The 17,724-nt window shown below is 36.6% G+C and overlaps 1 long non-coding RNA gene across 1 annotated transcript; it reads left to right on the top strand.

Annotated features, from left to right (window-relative positions):
- Positions 1–14,364: 14,364 nt before the first annotated feature.
- On the top strand, positions 14,365–16,042 carry LOC131146973 (uncharacterized). Its single transcript, XR_009134515.1, has 2 exons — positions 14,365–15,517; positions 15,670–16,042. It is a non-coding gene; the product is annotated as an uncharacterized LOC131146973 (long non-coding RNA).
- The last annotated feature ends 1,682 nt before the right edge of the window (positions 16,043–17,724 follow it).

The following is a 17,724-nucleotide window of genomic DNA, read 5'->3' on the forward strand; positions in this document are numbered from 1 at the left end:
AGGATGCATAAAATCGTATAAGAATTATTCGAGTTACGTAGGATCCATTCGGGTCTCGAAATTGTGTAAGGCTCACAAGACCATGTGGGGCTCACATGAGTTTTCAAAATTTAAATTTAATTCTTGTTCAAGAATAAATCATAAAATAAATAAATACTAAAAATAGTTTAAAAGTAATAACAATGATAATAATAATGATAATAATGATTAAAAAAATAATAAAATAATTAATTAACTAATTGATTATTAATTAGGTAAGTAGTTAATTAAAAATTTATTTAATGGGAATGGTGGCAAGCACTCCCACATGGCCTCCATCCCCATCCCATACTCAACCCATACCTTGCACATCCCTTGCCCATTCTTTAATTTTTAAAAAATTATAATTTCACCCATCTCCCCACACTTTTATAAATTCCATTTCTTCCCCAAAATTTTTCTATAAATATAGAGCTCTCAACCTTCATTTTTCACAACAATTTTCTAAGGAAGAGAAGGATTAGTGAGTGAAAGAATTTGTGGTAGAGAGAGAATTTTGAGTAAGTTCTCACTCACCCACTCTTTCCGATCTCATTTCTTAAAAATAGTTATTGTGTTCATAGCACACGGTAAAAGAAGAAGGTAAGTAAATTTTGATTATGTTATTTTTTTTTTATTATTTAAAATTCATACCCGAATTTATTTTATAAAGTAAATTTCAATTATGTTAATTAGTTCCACAAAATTTCCATGAGTTTATTTTTACGCATATTTAATTATATCAGTTATATCTTTAATATACTTACATCTATTTTTGGGTTAAGAAATATTCTAATCCCCTCGGGTAAATTTTCAGCATTTCTTTCTATTTAAAAATAAAATTATATATATTTTTAACACAAAAATTGTGTGGCATGAGTTTATTTTTACGTTGCATTTTTTTTATGAAAATATGAGTAAAGATGAGATTTTCACGATATTATTTTAAATTGCATAAATTATAATAAAATGATTTTAAAACCCCTTATGGCAACGAAAGTTCAAAGTTACAGATGTTCGGTACCGCAGCTTAAAGTTTATACGGATCAGAGTGCACCCACACTGTTTATAGAGTGGTTATTTATGTTAGTGGATTTCTCCTGAGTGCACACCTGGTTCCGGATCAGGAGTTAATAGGGAAAATATCACTTAAAGTTTACATACGTTGATTTAGTTTGGTCGGCCAGCCAGTTAAGTCCAGTCTTCGGACCGCACAACCCAGTCATGGGGGTAAACATGACTTACGGCAAACAGGCTTAAGGGTGGTTTTTATAATATATGTTTATACATATTTAATTACGTGTACAAAGTTACTGATGATTTGAAGGAAAAGTGTAAGTTTACATGAAAAGGATCATTCTAGTGCTTAAATGACAATCTAAAGAAAACGTATAAGGAAAAGTATATGTATATTTATCATTAAATATTTATACAGTTTTAAAGTTAAAAGTTTAATTTAACAGTTATAGTATATGATTATAAAATTTTACTGTTATAGTTGATGGTAAAAGTTTTATGCAGAAATTTTTAAATTTATATTTATTCTAGAGACAGTTTTGAAGTTATAATATTAAATATTGTTTTACGAAATTTTTTAAAGCTCATTTTGGCCACACACTAATAATAATCTTATTTACTTACTAAGCGTCGTCTCACTCCAATCATATTTTTATTTCAGATGACTCTGAAGAGCATATTAGAAATCAGGCTTAGCAAGCACGCGGGTGGGGATAGAAAAATAAAGATTGATTAGAAATATTAGTATGATGCCAGATATTTATGTTGTGAAATTTTTCTTTTTTTTTTTTATAAATGATTGTAATATGGATAATTAGCGCTCTAGTTTAATAATAATTGAGTTTATTTGCTTCCGCTGTAAATCAATAGTGAAAAGTTAATATCCCAAGCCCCTCGGGGTCGAGGTGTTACATATAGGGCCAGATTCGTCGACGAGACACGTTATCTCATCGACAAGTCCTTCATTAAATTCGTTGACAAAACCCTGTATTCGTCAACAAAATTTAGAGTAGCCCATTCCTCACTCGGTAGTCTCTCGTCGAAGAAATCTTGCCTTCGTCGACAAGGTCCTGAAGACCTTCGTCGACGAAACCCTGTATTCGTCGGTGAATTTCCTTATGCGCTTGTCAACGAACCCCTGTATTCGTCGACGAGTCCTGGCAATTTCTTAAAATTATTATTATTATTATCTTCAAAATGCAATGTCATCGACGAAGTCTGCGGTCCCCTTCTATTCATGTTTCCATTTTCCTCTCTCTTTAATATTTAAATATCAGTATTTTTCGGGTCGTTACAAAACTGTACTACTTCACCTCCTTGCCCGACTATAAGCTATTTACTCCGGGTAGCTCTTCCATTCACAATTGGAAGTCCTGCTACTTTTTTACATCTGGGGAGTTAAACTATTATGGGCATCGTGTTTGGTCTACTCCTCTCGATGGTGATATTCTCTTCTCCTTCTTTACTTATTTTGTATGCATGAGCTATGTGTAGGTACTTGTTGCTTACCTCTTTCTTCTTTTTCTTTTAGCTTAGGTGCATCATATACCCTCCACGTTGTCTCTCTCTGAGCAGCCCATCCTTAAAAACCTGCGAGCTATTAGTCAGTAGGGGATTGTCCCTCACGAGGAGCTACTCAAGGAGCGAGTTCTTGTGCAGTATGGGCTCAGCCTCTCTCTCTCTCTCTCTCTCTCTCTCTCTCTCTCTCTCTCTCTCTCTGACTTCAACAAGTATGAGTCCCTAATGGGCAAGGCAAAGAAGCAAAGATTGAGCAGGAGCAAGAAGAAAAGGAGGGAACTCAAAAGGGAGTCTTCTCAGAGGGAGGCAGTTCCTGTAGCCGAGAGCGAGCCCCTTACTGCTTCGAATGCACCTGGTTTAGTAATTAGCAAGGCCATCTTTCACAAGCTAACCCATTCTGGTCCTACACTGTTTCGGGCAGTACATGTGGAGGATCTAGTTGCAGCTCAGTGTTCCCTCTACATCACTTGTCTACGAATATACGACATACTACATACTAGGTACCTCTGGAACCCATGTATTTTCCTGCGCCCCTTTTCTTTTTATTGCTTTTAACTCCTTCTATCCTTTTGTTGTTCTCAGCTGGCAACCATGGTTTTGGCTCAAGAGGAGAAGGTAACTGAGATGTACCGGCAAACCTTGGAGGCCAGAGATAAGTATGTAGTTGCTTAGAACGAACTCCATGAAGCCGAACTCCGCAAGAGGGCCCTCCAGGAGGAAATAGAGAAGATCTGAAGGGAGGAGATTCCTGTTGCTACTGCTGTTGCTGATGCCGCTAAAGGCGCGGTAAAAAAGTACAAAGATTCCAAAAAATTCATCTTTGACACCGCCAAGATCTATTGTGTTGGTTTTAGGAGGTTCCGAGTGCAGGTTAGGACAATGCACCCTGACCTTTCTCTGGTTGGTGTGTGCTCGCATGGGTATGGCGGTGAAAGTCCAGAGTCCGGGGATGAAATGGATGAGGAGGATGAACCTGAGAAGGAGGAGGTTACGGAAGAAAGTAAAGCTGACTGATTACCGAATAGTCCATCTTGTGGTGTTATTAAGCACTGATAATGTACTTTTGAATTTCTCTGTGGTATAACCTTATAAATGTAGGGATTTCAATTTTGTTGTACAACATTTTGGGGAATGAAATTTTAAAAGTAGTATTTTTTCAACATGTCAGAGTTCCATGTGTTTTTTACCTCCCTTCCCTCTACGTCCTCCAATGTGTATATTCCCAACTTTATTTTTGTTACAACTCGATATGGTCCCTCCCAGTTTGGCCTCAACTTGTTCGATCCAAGCTCTGCTGGGCTTGTTCGCACCTTCCTGAGGACCAGTTCTCCTGGGTGGAATGTGCGCACTCTTATGCGAGTATTGTAGTACCTCACAACCTTTTGTTGGTTCGCGGTGACTGTAACAACTTGCTTAACTTATTCTATAATAAAACATAATAAAAAAAATAGTCAACCCGAACCCATGGGTAGTGGGGACACCTTTCATACACAACGGAACTTAGGCAGCAGTAAATGTAAATCACCATTCTCATAACCACAAAATATATATATATACCAGAGTTAACTATACTCCAAAACAATGTATGTATATACAATCTCCCAAAAATACAAAAATATTACTAGGATCCCACATCAGAATCTCCTAATCCTAGTTCAAACTTACCCTCCTAATGGGGTAGCACAATAGACTCAACGGCGGCCACGACCCACCGGTCCTTCTGGGTTTCCTGAAAATTATTTAAGTTTGGGGGTAAGACACTTCTTAGTAAGGGAAAATAAACTACATACAACTATGTGTGATAATATGAATATTTGATGTAATTATATATATATATATATATATATATATATATATATATATATATATATATACAGTTATTTCATATACCTGGAAACACTCATCATAACATACTGAATAACCATATACTTTCGTATTTTCTAATAAATCATATAGTTCATAAAATGTCTAATATAGCTAATAATACTGAAAATTTACCCAGAATGTATAACTAGCTGATGTCATGTATTGCCCCCCATGATGGGTTGTGCAGCCCAAAGGCGGGACCCGACAATGGCTGGCCGACCACTGCCAAGTCAAAAATATCTGTAAGTACGATGGGTCTGGCACACCCTGGTCCGGACTGCTAGGTGGATGTCTACAACTCTACACTGAAAGCCACATCGACTATCCATCTCTCACCCCCTCGTGGGGCGGGTAGCACAAATCTAAACATAGTAATATGATATGTATAGTTACGGTACCATGCTCCTGTAACTAAACTAAACTATCATCCGAGTTCTGATAATACATAATATATGACATTATACAGTTTAACGTAAATCGATTGATAGCATTTTCTGTAATAACGTAAATACATATGGCCTTGCGCCGTTTACTTTCATATCTATAGCCTCGCGCCAAAATCATACATATACACGGCCTCACACTGGCTATCAATCACGGTCTTGCACCGAACATTCCATACATATCATTCTGAATAAATAATCTATTTATCATGTATTTTGAAACTATAATGTATTGCAATATTTCATAACTTTTGAAAAACCATACTTCATTCATAAAATTATCATAACATAATATTTATCATGTAAAAGAATATTCATGTCACACAATGCTGAATAAAATCATACATTTTATTCTAAAATCGTATTTCCTGTACAACAGCAGTATTTTCCCAAACATGCATTTTCTCAATAATATACAAATATAATACATGTTTTCCTGAAAATTAATTTGCTGATAGATAATGATAATTTGCATGGAAAATAGTTGCTTCAGTTTATTCCCTTACCTGACATTGAAAATAAACCCCCTAAAATGCGCTCGTCCTGCACCTGTAGAGTTCCCCGTTCAACACCCTGAAAATGACAACTCCTAGAACTAAATTTCAGTATTTTTCCGTGAATAAAATTTCCTATAACTACGGTAAGACCAAATTTCGCTTAAAAAGCCTTACCTGAAACTAGGGGCGAATTTCAATTCTGCCCCACCAACGATCTGCTCCGGTAGATTTGGAGAGAACTTTCCCAGGAGCGTCGTGGTGGTCTCATATCATCAGTCCAGAGAACGACAGAACTGAAATCAAAGAGAGAGGAGAGAGAACCCGTAGGGAGGAGAAAGAGAGAGATTTTCTACCAATTTTCTATTTAAAATCCGAGGTTTGGACTATTTATAATATAGGCTTCGTCGACGAGGTCTAGAGGCAATTCATTGACGAACTCTCACCTTCATCAATGAAATTCAGAATTGCCCAAAACATCTCTCGGTATTTTCTCGTCTACGAAATGCACCTTCATCAACAAGCTCATAGTGCAACGTCGTCGACGAACGAAAGCTGCTGCCTCCTTCTGTTGTTTCCATTTTTCCTTTCTCTTATTATTTAAATACCATTATTCTTCGGGTCATTACAGCGACTCTCATATGTGCCTGCTCCTGTATCTCCTCTAGAAGGTCTATCTCCGCCCTTAGCTCTTCACTGTTACGTTTTTCGTCAAAGTGCTGCTTCCTCCAAGAGGGGATCCCGACCTCAGTAGGAACAACGGTTTCTACTCCAAATGCAAGCATGAATGGGGTTTCCCCTATTGTTGCTCGACGGGTTGTGTGGTACGCCCAGATTATGGATGAGAGCTCTTCCATCCATCTGCCCTGTGAATATTCGAGTCATGTCCTCAAATTGTGCAGTATCGGACAGTTCATGTTTTCCACCTGACTGTTGCTCTGTGAATGCGCAACCAATGCGAATAAAATTTTTATGGACAGGTCGGCACAAAATTTCTTGAAACGCTTATTGTCGAACTGTCTCCCATGGTTCGTGACTATGGCCCACGAGATTCCGAGCCAGCAAACCATTGACGCCCACACGAATCAGGTGATATTTTGCTCGGTTATGTAAGCTAGGGCTTCAACCTCTACCCACTTGGTGAAATAACCGATCGCCACCAACAAAAATTTCCTTTGCAAAGTTGCTTGAGGTAGTAGCCCCAAGATATCCAGTTCCCATTAAGCGAAAGGGCAAGGACTGGTTAGGAGGGAGAGAAAAATGGACAGCATGTGTGGTATTCCCACGCACTGTTGGCACCTGTCACACCGTTTGACCAACTCGATCTCATCCTTCCTCATTGTGGGCCAGTAGAACCTTTGTCGTAGGGCCTTATGGGCTAGAGCTCTACTGGCCAGATGATTTCTGCGTACTACTTCGTGAATTTCTCTTAGCACATATTCTCCCTCTTCGGTACTCAGGCACCAGAGGTATGGCAGTGTTAGGGATCGCCTGTACAACTTTTAGTCTATGAGTGTGTACTTTTCCGCCCTCTTCCTTACCTTTAAAGATTCCTTCTTGTCCTCTGGTATGGATCCGTCATAGAGGTATTGCATCAAAGGAGCTCTCCAATCCCTTTCGTTGACTTTATCTACCACCAGGTTAACACTAACCTCCTCGAATGAAGGTTTTCCGACTCGGTCTAGGTAGATGGCGTTCTTCCATTCTGGCTTCGTAGTTGAGGCTAATCTTGCCAGTGTATCAGCCTTTGCGTTCTCCGCCCGTGGCACGTGCTCTATATCAAAATGAGCAAATGATTTGATGTGTTCTTGGGCTTTGGCTAGGTATTTCTTTATTTTCTGATCCCTAGCCTCAAACTCTCCTTTCACTTGCTCCACCACCAATAGGGAATCACTTGCTACCTGAAATTGTGCTACCCCCAGTGCCTCCACCAAGCGTAGCCCTGCTAGCAAGGCTTCATATTCGACATCATTGTTTGTTGTTAAGAACTCTAATTTCAGTGCGTATAATGTCTCCGAACCGTCCGGTGCGTGAGGATTAGCCCTGCTCTCCCTCTGGCTGCGTTAGACGACTCGTCAACATGCAATGTCCACACTTCTGATTTCTTTACCGTTTCGTAGGATTGTTCAGCCGTGAAGTCAGCTAGGTCCTGAGCTTTGATGGCAGGCTTTGGCTGGTATTGTATGTCGAACTCCCCTAACTCAATCGACCACCTCATCATTCTTCCTGACTCTCTAGCCACTAGAGGATCTGCCTCAATGATAAGTTTGTCAGCACAATTAGCTTGTGCGCTTGAAAGTAGGATCTTAACGGTAATTCAAACTATTCCTTATATAACAAATAAAAGTCAATTCCAATTTATTCTAGCTTCAACTGGGTACGTAGGCCTTCTAGCCGAGGTTTATTTGATAATCAGTTCAATCTGAGCCAATTTCTCCCGAAATTAGCTTAATCCGAGTTGATTATTGTTTTTACCTAATTTTTTTTATACATCTGCTCAATTCAAGTAGGATGCTTTGCGATTTCTTATATTAAACTTTATCTGTCTCATGAGTTGTGCTCATCGATTAGGTTAATTTTTTGGGCCTTATGAGTCGTGCTCATCAACTGGGCCAATTTTTGGGCCTCATGAGTTATGCTCATCAGTTAGGCCAGTTTTCGGATCTCACGAGCTATGCTCATCAATTGGGCCAGTTTTTCAAGTCTCATGAGCTGTGCTCATCAATTGGGTCGGTTCTTTAGGCCTCATCAGATGTGCTCATCAGTTGGGTCGGTTCTTTAGGTGATGTAGGACGATTCTAACTAGCCCTAGTCCTATGGTTGACCCTCTTTGTAGCACACACACAATATCACAATCTATGAGAAGAATTGAATTAACCAAGCATGAACATCACAAACATATTCTAATAATTACAAGTTGTTGAGATTTTGAAAACATATATGATTTGGTTCAAAGCCCTTACTTGATCATTTCATTCAAGTAATCAAGTTCACTTTAAAAGATGTTATATTAGAATTCTTAGATCACAACTCCTAATGTACAAATCAAATATCTCTAAGCATGGTACTAGCAAGCATGTTCATGTTGAAAATCTAGGAAGATTCAAAGAGAATAATCAAGGTTTTTCAATCACGATTGCGGGTAGAGTTTCAAGGCTTTCAAGGTACTTTTAGGGGCTGTTTTAGATGGCTACAACCAAGGAATTGAAACGAGCTTACCAAAAGGTTCGGAATTTTAAACACCAAGACACATGAATACTCGATCGCACCATGAACAAACTTGTTGATCCTTAGGAATCTTGAGACAAGAATGAAGCTTGAGGTGGTTGTGGCTGTGAGCTATGAAAAAGGTGTGGGTGTGTAGTGTTGATGATGACATTGATGTTGTCGTGGTCTCTCACCACCTAATCTCCGGGGAGACGGAACATAGCCTCACACTACTCACTCACAAGGAAAGGAACAAGATTCACAAGTTCAAGCAAAAGCTTTTTTTTTTTAATTGATAATGCAAGATGCCTTTTACAATACAAGTGATGACATATTTATAGCCTTACATGCACATGACTTGCGCACGACTTCTTAAAAGATTAAAAAAAATATAAAAGTAAAATAAAACATTTAAAACATAGGTAATGAGGTTCCTAGGAAATAGTTTGTCATAGGAAATAGGTACCTTGAAACTAGAATAATTATGATAGTGGAGTCTAGGAAGTTAAAATGAAATAAATGCTTCTTGAAAACCCAATACTCTTTGACTTGCAAGTTGTCATGCTTCTTGAAAACCCAAGACTCTTTGACTTGCAAGTTGTCAACCTTTTTCCAAGCTAGGTTCTAAGAGAAGCTTCAATTGTTGCAAATAAAGTCACATCAATGGTGAACTTTGGGCGGTCCTCCACATGTCACAATATCCACGAAAGATACTTGAGGTGCATGTTGATCCCCATCATCAGACCTCATGAGTTGTTCTCATCAGTTGGGTCAGTTTTTCAGGCCTCATGAGCTATACTCATCTGTTGGGCCATTCTTTATCCCTCATGAGCTATGCTCATCAATTGGGTCCTTCCTTTTCAAGTCGGTTCAGTTCCTTCTTGTAGTCATCACCTCTTTTAGGTTGATGTATTTATGGGACTGTGCCATCAATTCTCCCATATTGATCGAGGACTTCTTTCCTAGTAAATTTAAGAAATCCCCTAGCTGGAGAGTCATTGCCAGGGTTGCTACTATCACTTTGTGATCTACGTTTCGAATCTCTAGGGTTGCATTAAACGATGCATGAATTTCTTTAACATTTCCCTTTCTCCTTAAACAAGGCTCTTTAGATGAGCCGAAGTTTTTGCTATCTTCCGACTGCTGATGAAGTTTCTAGAAAACTGCTGCTCCATTTCAGAAAAATATCCAATGGAACCAGGCTTCAAGGTTTGATACCACGCCTTAGCATTCCCTTTTAAAGTGACTGCAAATGCTCAACACATGATTGCATCTGGTGCGTCGTGCAATTGCATCAGCACTCTAAATATGTCCAAGTAATCAACGGGATCGGACAAGCTATCGTACCCTTCTATATTTGGCATTTTAAACTTGGTAGGTAGGGGAACATCCATTACCTCTTTAGTAAAAGGTGGATTTGAGGATTTGACTAAGGACTCCTCGGTGGAAGGGTTTCTGCGAGCTTCCTTCATCATTTTTTCCAATTGATCAAATTTTTTTTTAAAATTTTTCTTCTAATTCGTGTGGTTGTTGTTCATAAATGCCCACATTATTCGTGTCCTCCAACTTCTTTGCTGAATTAGAAGCCTTATCAACAACTTCTAGTGGAACTACAACTTTCTCATTTGACTGGGGTTCAACTCGGTTAGGATGAGGAGCAGGTTCCTTATGATCCCTTTTCGGCTACAAGGTCATAGTGAACATGTCCTCCATCCTTTTTTGAAATGCAAGGAATTCACTTCTCGTCACGCTGGAATTGTCACATGGTGTAGAATGTATAGACTGGGGTGATTGGTCACCCATTGCCGGTTTTGACTTCGAATTGTGTGATGTAGCCATGATCAAGGATAAAAAAAAACCTCTCAAAATAATTCCCACAGACGGCGCCAACTGTTGCTTCCTGAAAATCAAACGACCTTAATGAATTATTCCTTGATCACGACCACCTGAAAATAAACAAATAAGAATGGCTTTGAGGAACCGGGGTGTATCCCGGGGGATCACTCTAATGCCTATGTAAGGAACTAATGAGAGGTTTTGAACTGCAACAGTACTAGAAAGAGTGAGTATGGGTGAGATACTTTATCTCTCCCTATGAACCACTTTTTATAGTAGTGAAGGCCAACCTTTCTCCAGCTTGGCATTCATGAGGTATCATTATGCCTAGGGGGTTATGAGCAACTTATGGGTTGCAAGTAACTCATGCAAGTAACTTGCGGGCGGTTATGTAAGCCATCAATTGCTACTTTCGTAACAAAGCTGGAGATTATTAATAGTTTAGTGGGAGTTACACGAGACACCCAACGTTACCCAAAGTCGACCTTACGACTGTCTGCCTCCATAAACATATTTGTAAATATGGGCGTACTGATTTTGGCTATATCAATTTTAAATTTAAATTTTTCTTTTGAAAAATTGTGATTAAAAGAGCTGAAATTTGTAGGAGAAAAAATTACGTCTTCAAAAATGGTCGTCCTATCAAACCTTCCAAATAAACGAAAATAGTTAATGTATCCTAGATTATATATGAATCTTGTGATATGAAAACTATTATTTAGAGTGTTTCAATTTATTGGTAGGGCTTGATGGATCTCGAGGGACCTCTTTTTTTTTTTTTTTTCAATTTGTGGGGAAAACATGGGAGCATTAAAATTATTCATAAACTTATTTCTTTTATTCAATGTAACAACAATGTATGAAATGATGGGAGTAAAACAAGACATTTACTTTATAATAGCATAATTATAAACATATATTATATTATTATTTTAAAATAAAAGTAGAATGAAATTGTAATTGTAATATGAGTAAAGAAAAAGTAAATAATTATGAAAGATTTATACAGTGTTTGGAAATGTGGAATCATGAATTTGAATTAATTAGATTTGAATAAAACGTAATATAAAATTTTATTACTTTTTTAAAAAATTTACACAAATTCAAGTTCAAGTCCAGAAATTCATACTACAAAGTTTACCTTACTGTTTTGATTTTATTCAAGTTGCGAGTAAAGAAAAATGAATAGTAATTTGATACAAAACACCTAGAAAAATAAAAATTCGAACACAGCAAGTTAAGTGATATGAATGGTACAAGAAGTCCTTAATGTTAGTCTTCCATTTGAAATAATATTGTTTTACTTTGTCATTTTACTTGTTTGTTATATAAACGGTCTATAATTGAACCATCAAAAACATAAATATGAAATTTTATTTCTATGTACATTCAAAAAATAACAACCTCAACTCTTTTTTAACTTGAACTCTAAGATACAATTCTTCCAAAAGCATAAATCAAAGGAAGTTAAAGAGGTCTTGGATTTGGATTGTATTGGATTGAATAAAATGTAATATAGAATTATTTAAAAATTAATCCAAATCCACCCAAATCCATAAGTATAAAACAATTTATCGTTAATTTCACTCGCTAATCATTTTGCTATTTGTATCCTTTCTAGCTCTTTTTTATTAGTTGCCTTCCCCTCAAAAGTTTATGAATCTACAAAACTTTAAATCAACAATTCGCTTTTTAAATCAATTATTGCATAATTATTTCAATTAGTTAAGCTAGTGTTTTAATTCCATGTTATATTAGCTCCTAAAACAAGAGTTTTTTTCCTTTTTGATTTTATTTTATATCAAAATATTTAATAAAGGTTTGGTGGGAACTTTATTTCCCACTTTGACACCTCTTAAAACTCGCTAGATGGTCTAGCGAGCTTTGCATGGTGGACGAGAGAGTAGAAAGGTGACTTGACAAAGTTCGCTAGATGGTCGAGCGAGTTTCGCATGGTGGACAAGAGAGAATGCCAAGCAAGCTAAGGTGATTGGATATGGAAGACATGATACTAGCATATATGTAAATAAAATGAAATATAAAATTATATTAATTTAAAAAAATGTACACAAAAATAAATTTAAATACTAAAATTTATACATGTAAACACTGTATTAATTTTTTTGTGAGAAATTTTAAAATTTGAATTTCATGTTATGTAAAATTGTATTGAAACTTTTTCAAATTTACACAAATTTAAACTCAAAATTCAAAATTTATATTGCTAAATACAGGTAAATATATGAAATTTTATTAAAAAAAATTAGAATCTCAAAATTATAAATATTGTATTAGGATAAAAGATTATAATCTTCTCTTATATTTTAAAAGTTCCTAAATCTCTTTTGAGATTTTGAAAATCTTACAAACTTCCGTACATATTAAGTTTTGAAACTCTTATAACTCTCAAAAGTTTTATTTTATTTTTAGTAAATATAAAATAAAATATTTGTCTTTTTGACAAATTTTGTGAGGTCTGTAAAATTTGTAAATTTTCAAATAATTACAAAAAATGATATCTTATTTCTCAAATTTTCAAATTTTCAAAGGTGCTAAGGGTTTGAAAGATTAGAAAATGCTCATGGGGATGAAAGTATATAGAATAGCCTCGCTATAAAATTTGTAAATTTTCAAAAAGAATCTTTATGATTTTTAAAATCAAAAAAAAAAAGTATACTTTTTTTTTTGTTAAATTTAATAAATTTTTTTAAAAAAAAATTCAAATTTATAAATTTCAAATTCTTTTTAAAATTTTATGAAATTTAACACAAAAAAAAGGATAAATTTTTTCATATTTTAAAAATTATAAAAATTCTTTTTAAAAATTTACAAATTTTAAAGACCTCCAGGCTATTCTATATACTTTCAACCCCTTGAGCATTCTGTAATCTTTCAAACCTTTAGCACCTTTAAAAATTTGAAAAATTAAAAAATAAGATATCATTTTTGTAATTATTTGAAAATTTTACAAACCTCACAAACTTTGTCAAAAAGACAAATATTTCATTTTATATTTACTAAAAATAAAATTTTTGAGAGTTATAAGAGTTTCAAAACTTAATATGTACGGAAGTTTGTAAGATTTTCAAAATCTCAAAAGAGATTTAGGAAATTTTTAAAATTTAAGAGAAGATCAGTATCTTTTATCCTAATACAATATTTATAATTTTGAGATTCTAATTTTTTTTAAAAAAATTATATATTTACTTGTATTTAGCAATATAAATTTTGAATTTTGAATTTAAATTTGTGTAAATTTGAAAAAAATTCAATACAATTTTATATAACACGAAATTAAAATTTTAAATTTCTCACAAAAAAAAAATTAATATAGTGTTTACAATTATAAATTTTAGTAATAAATTTATTTTTGGGTATAATTTTTTTTAAAAAAATTAATATAATTTTATATTATATTTTATCTACATATATACAAGTATCATGTCTCTCATGTCCAATCACCTTTGCTTGTTTGCCACTCTCACTCGTCCACCATGCAAAGCTATCCAGCGAGTTTTGTTTAATCACCTTTTTCACTCTCGTCTACCATGGAAAACCCGCTGGACCATCCAACGAGTTTTGTCAAATCACCTTTTTTACTCTCATTTATCATACAAAACTCGCTGAATCACCCAGTAAATTTTAGGAGGCATCAAGGTGGGATATAAAGTTCACACCGAACCTTTATTAAATAGTTAAAGTGAATTGACAGTTTTGTACAAGTAATCGAAGAAATTGTGCATCTAAAAGGAAAAATGCTTGGTTGTATCCCTTTCTGTGCAGCGTGGAGCAGAACAAATTACTGGATTGTGCATTTCAAATTTAAGTCATCTTTTTTTTTTTTTTTTTGGGTTCAACTCTGCAGCAGCTGCATCTTCATTTCCATTCCGCAAAATCAATTTTTCTCTAAAATGTAAATTTTCACAGTTGACACCATTAACTTCGGCAAGCTGAGCTACTAAGATATATACCTCTGTTTCGAACTCAGCTACACATGAGGAGAATTTATCACAAACACATGGTGTGCAGACTAGAAAGGAATCGTAGAGTATTGTAAATTATGTTACTCTCTACGGTTATATGTAACAAACTTATTCCTTTATTATTCCCTTTCTTTTGTATATATATCGATACATCAATACAATGAAATCAATGAGATGAATTCCATCCATTCATGCTTCGTCTAACATGGTATCAGAACCAACATGCCAATAGTCCTTCTGATTCTGCATCAATGGCGGTCAATCCATCTTCTTCCCCTTCCCTTCACTCTTCCGCTACTACTTCTTTTTCTCACATAATAACCACAAAACTTTCCATTGATAATTATCTTTTATGGAACGTTCAAATCTCTGCCTACCTACGTGGGTAGGATCTCTTCTCCTTCGTCGACGGTTCTTCCAAACCTCCATCAGAGTTCCTTCCCGATTCCTCCCAATCTAACCCAAAACCCAACCCTAATTTTGATTCTTGGAGGCGTACCGACCAGCTGGCTCCTAGCATCCTCTTTATCAAATAAGGACCTTGTTACCTATTTGTTAAATGGACTTTGCCCCTCTTACGAGCTGTTCGTTACCTCCATCACTACCAAAACCACCCCTGTTTCCTTCCATGAACTCTATCAACTCCTTCTTATCCATGAATCCCGACTTACTCATACAAACCGATCCATTAATTCTTCTCTGGAACCATCTGCAAAATATACCTCCTCTACAAGAGATCAGTGTGGTCGTGGACCCAATCGAGGAGGATGACAAGTGCGTAGTAGGGGACGTTACCCTCACAATGGTCGCGGTGACAGACCTCCCTATCCCTTAAATTCATCTCAGCAATACAATGCTCAACGCTCAACTTGTCAAGTTTGCAACAAGGCTGGACACGTCGCACTTCAATGCCAACATCGATTCAACCACTCGTACCAATATAAAGCTCCCAGCAACTTCTCTGCGAACTACACAGCTTAGACTCAGCCTTCTGAATCGTTTTGGTACCCCGATTCTGCAGCCACACATCATCTCACTAATGATTTATCTAACTTGAATTTATCATCTGAAGCATATGCAGGTGGTGAGATCATAAGAGTAGGTGACGGCAATAGTCTTCCAATCGAAAACTCCGGTGATACCTCCCTCTCCTTAAACTCATCTACCTTTCTTCTCAAGAATATCTTGCATGTTCCTTCCATCACAAAAAATTTAGTATCTGTTCTTAAATTCTGTGTTGATAACTCATGTTATTTTGAATTTCACTCCTCTCATTTCTGTGTGAAGGACAAGGTAACCGGGAAAATACTCCTCACCGGTCCAACCCGTAATGGACTCTACCACTTTCCTTCTGCTACATCCATTTCGTCGTCTCCATCAACTCATATTGGTGAACGAATATCCATGGATCAATGGCACCGAAGACTTGGGCACCCCTCCTTAACCTTGGTCTCTCGCGTTCTGCAGTCCAAGTGTTTGCCAATATCTCCCACAGACTCTGTTTTCGAGTGCTCCGAATGTCCCTTAACAAAATGTCATCAGTTTTATTTTCCTTCAAAATAGGCCCATTATACTCGGCCTTTACAACTGTTATGTGCTGACCTATGGGGTCTAACTATGTCTCAAAAATGGTTATAAATGGCCTCTTTTACACGTTTTACTTGGATCTTTCCCATCAAGTTAAAATCGGACGTCTTCCAAATTTTCTCAACTTTTTTAGCATTCATTGAAAGACTATTTAATACCAAGCTCATCACCTTACAAACTGATGGGGAGGTGAATTTCAACCTCTTACCCCCTTTATGCAAACAACTCGGCATTACTCATATATTTTCATGCCCTCATACTCACAAACAAAAACGGTCTCATAAAACAAAAGCATCGCCATATTGTAGAAACGGTCCTTGCCCTCCTAGCCCACTCATCATTTCTATTTTCTTACTGGGCAAAGGCCTTTGAAATTGTAGTTTTCCTAATTAATCTCTTAACCACTCCGGTCCTAAACAACAAATCACCCTACTCTTTGGTCTATCATCAAGAACCCGATTACAAATTCCTTAAAGTCTTTGGGTGTGAATGTTGGCCCAATCTCTGACCATATTCCTCTCAAAAATTAAATTTTCGGTCCACGTCATGTCTCTTCTTAGGTTATAACCCAACCCATAAAGGCTACAAGTGTCTTGACCTAAACACTAATCGCATGTACATTTCCTGTGATGTAATATTCAACGAAAATTCATTCCCTCTGTCCAAAACTCGGCCCAAACCACAATATGATCCATCTCCCACATCCAAGCACCCATAAACCACTCTCTTCCATCAACCACGGCCCAACTCAATCTCCTTCCATCTCTAGTCCAATACTCTCACAAACACCATCCCTTCCTCTGACCCTTCTCCTGAATCCTCTCCATCCCCTGTTTCGAATATACCTAACCCATGTCTTATCCCACCTTGCTCCCCTATCATCACTCAATCCCACACAAATTCCTCTTGTCCCCAAAGTTTTAATGATGGAACCATGTTGTATCCTACTCAAAATTCTCTCACTGTCTCTGCCGGTGTACCAGATGATCCATCAAGTTTTTCCAAGGTTGTCACACACGCAGAATGAAAGGAGGCCATGACTAAGGAATACAAAGCTCTCATCTAGAATGAAACATGGACTTTGGCACCTCCTGTACCTCACATGAATGTGTTGGGATGCCGTTGGATTTTTTGCACTAAAACCCTAGCCGATGGTTCTTTTGAGAGATGGAAGGCACGTCTTGTTGCCAAAGGTTTTCATCAACAATCAGGTGTTGATTTCCATGACACCTTCAGCCCAGTAGTGAAACCCTCCACCATTCGGTTAATTCTATCCACCGCTGTATCTCGTGGCTAGTCTTCGCGTCAAATTGACTTTGAAAATGCCTTGTTACATGGTGTGCTCACTGATGATGTCTATATGCAGCAACCACAAGGATTTGTGGATCCTTCTCAGCCTTCCCATGTCTGCAAGCTTGAGAAAGCTATCTATAGGCTTAAGCAAGCACCACGAGCATGGTTTGCTTAGTTAAGTTCCTGGCTCCTTGATTATGGTTTTATTGCCTCTAAAGCGGACCCATCTTTGTTTATTCTCAATTGCAATGACATTCATACGTATTTGCTCATATATGTGGATGATATAGTCATAACATCCTCAAAACAGTCGGCCATCACTGATCGCATTCATGATTTAGGACTTTCCTTTCCAATAAAAGATCTAGGCTTTCTGTCTTTCTTTTTGGGTATTGAAGTTGATTACACCATTGATGGACTTGTTTTATCCCCAAGAAAATACATCAAACATCTTCTCAGCCA

The sequence above is a fragment of the Malania oleifera genome, chromosome 13, assembly GCF_029873635.1.
Source record: "Malania oleifera isolate guangnan ecotype guangnan chromosome 13, ASM2987363v1, whole genome shotgun sequence".
Lineage (NCBI taxonomy): Eukaryota > Viridiplantae > Streptophyta > Magnoliopsida > Santalales > Ximeniaceae > Malania > Malania oleifera.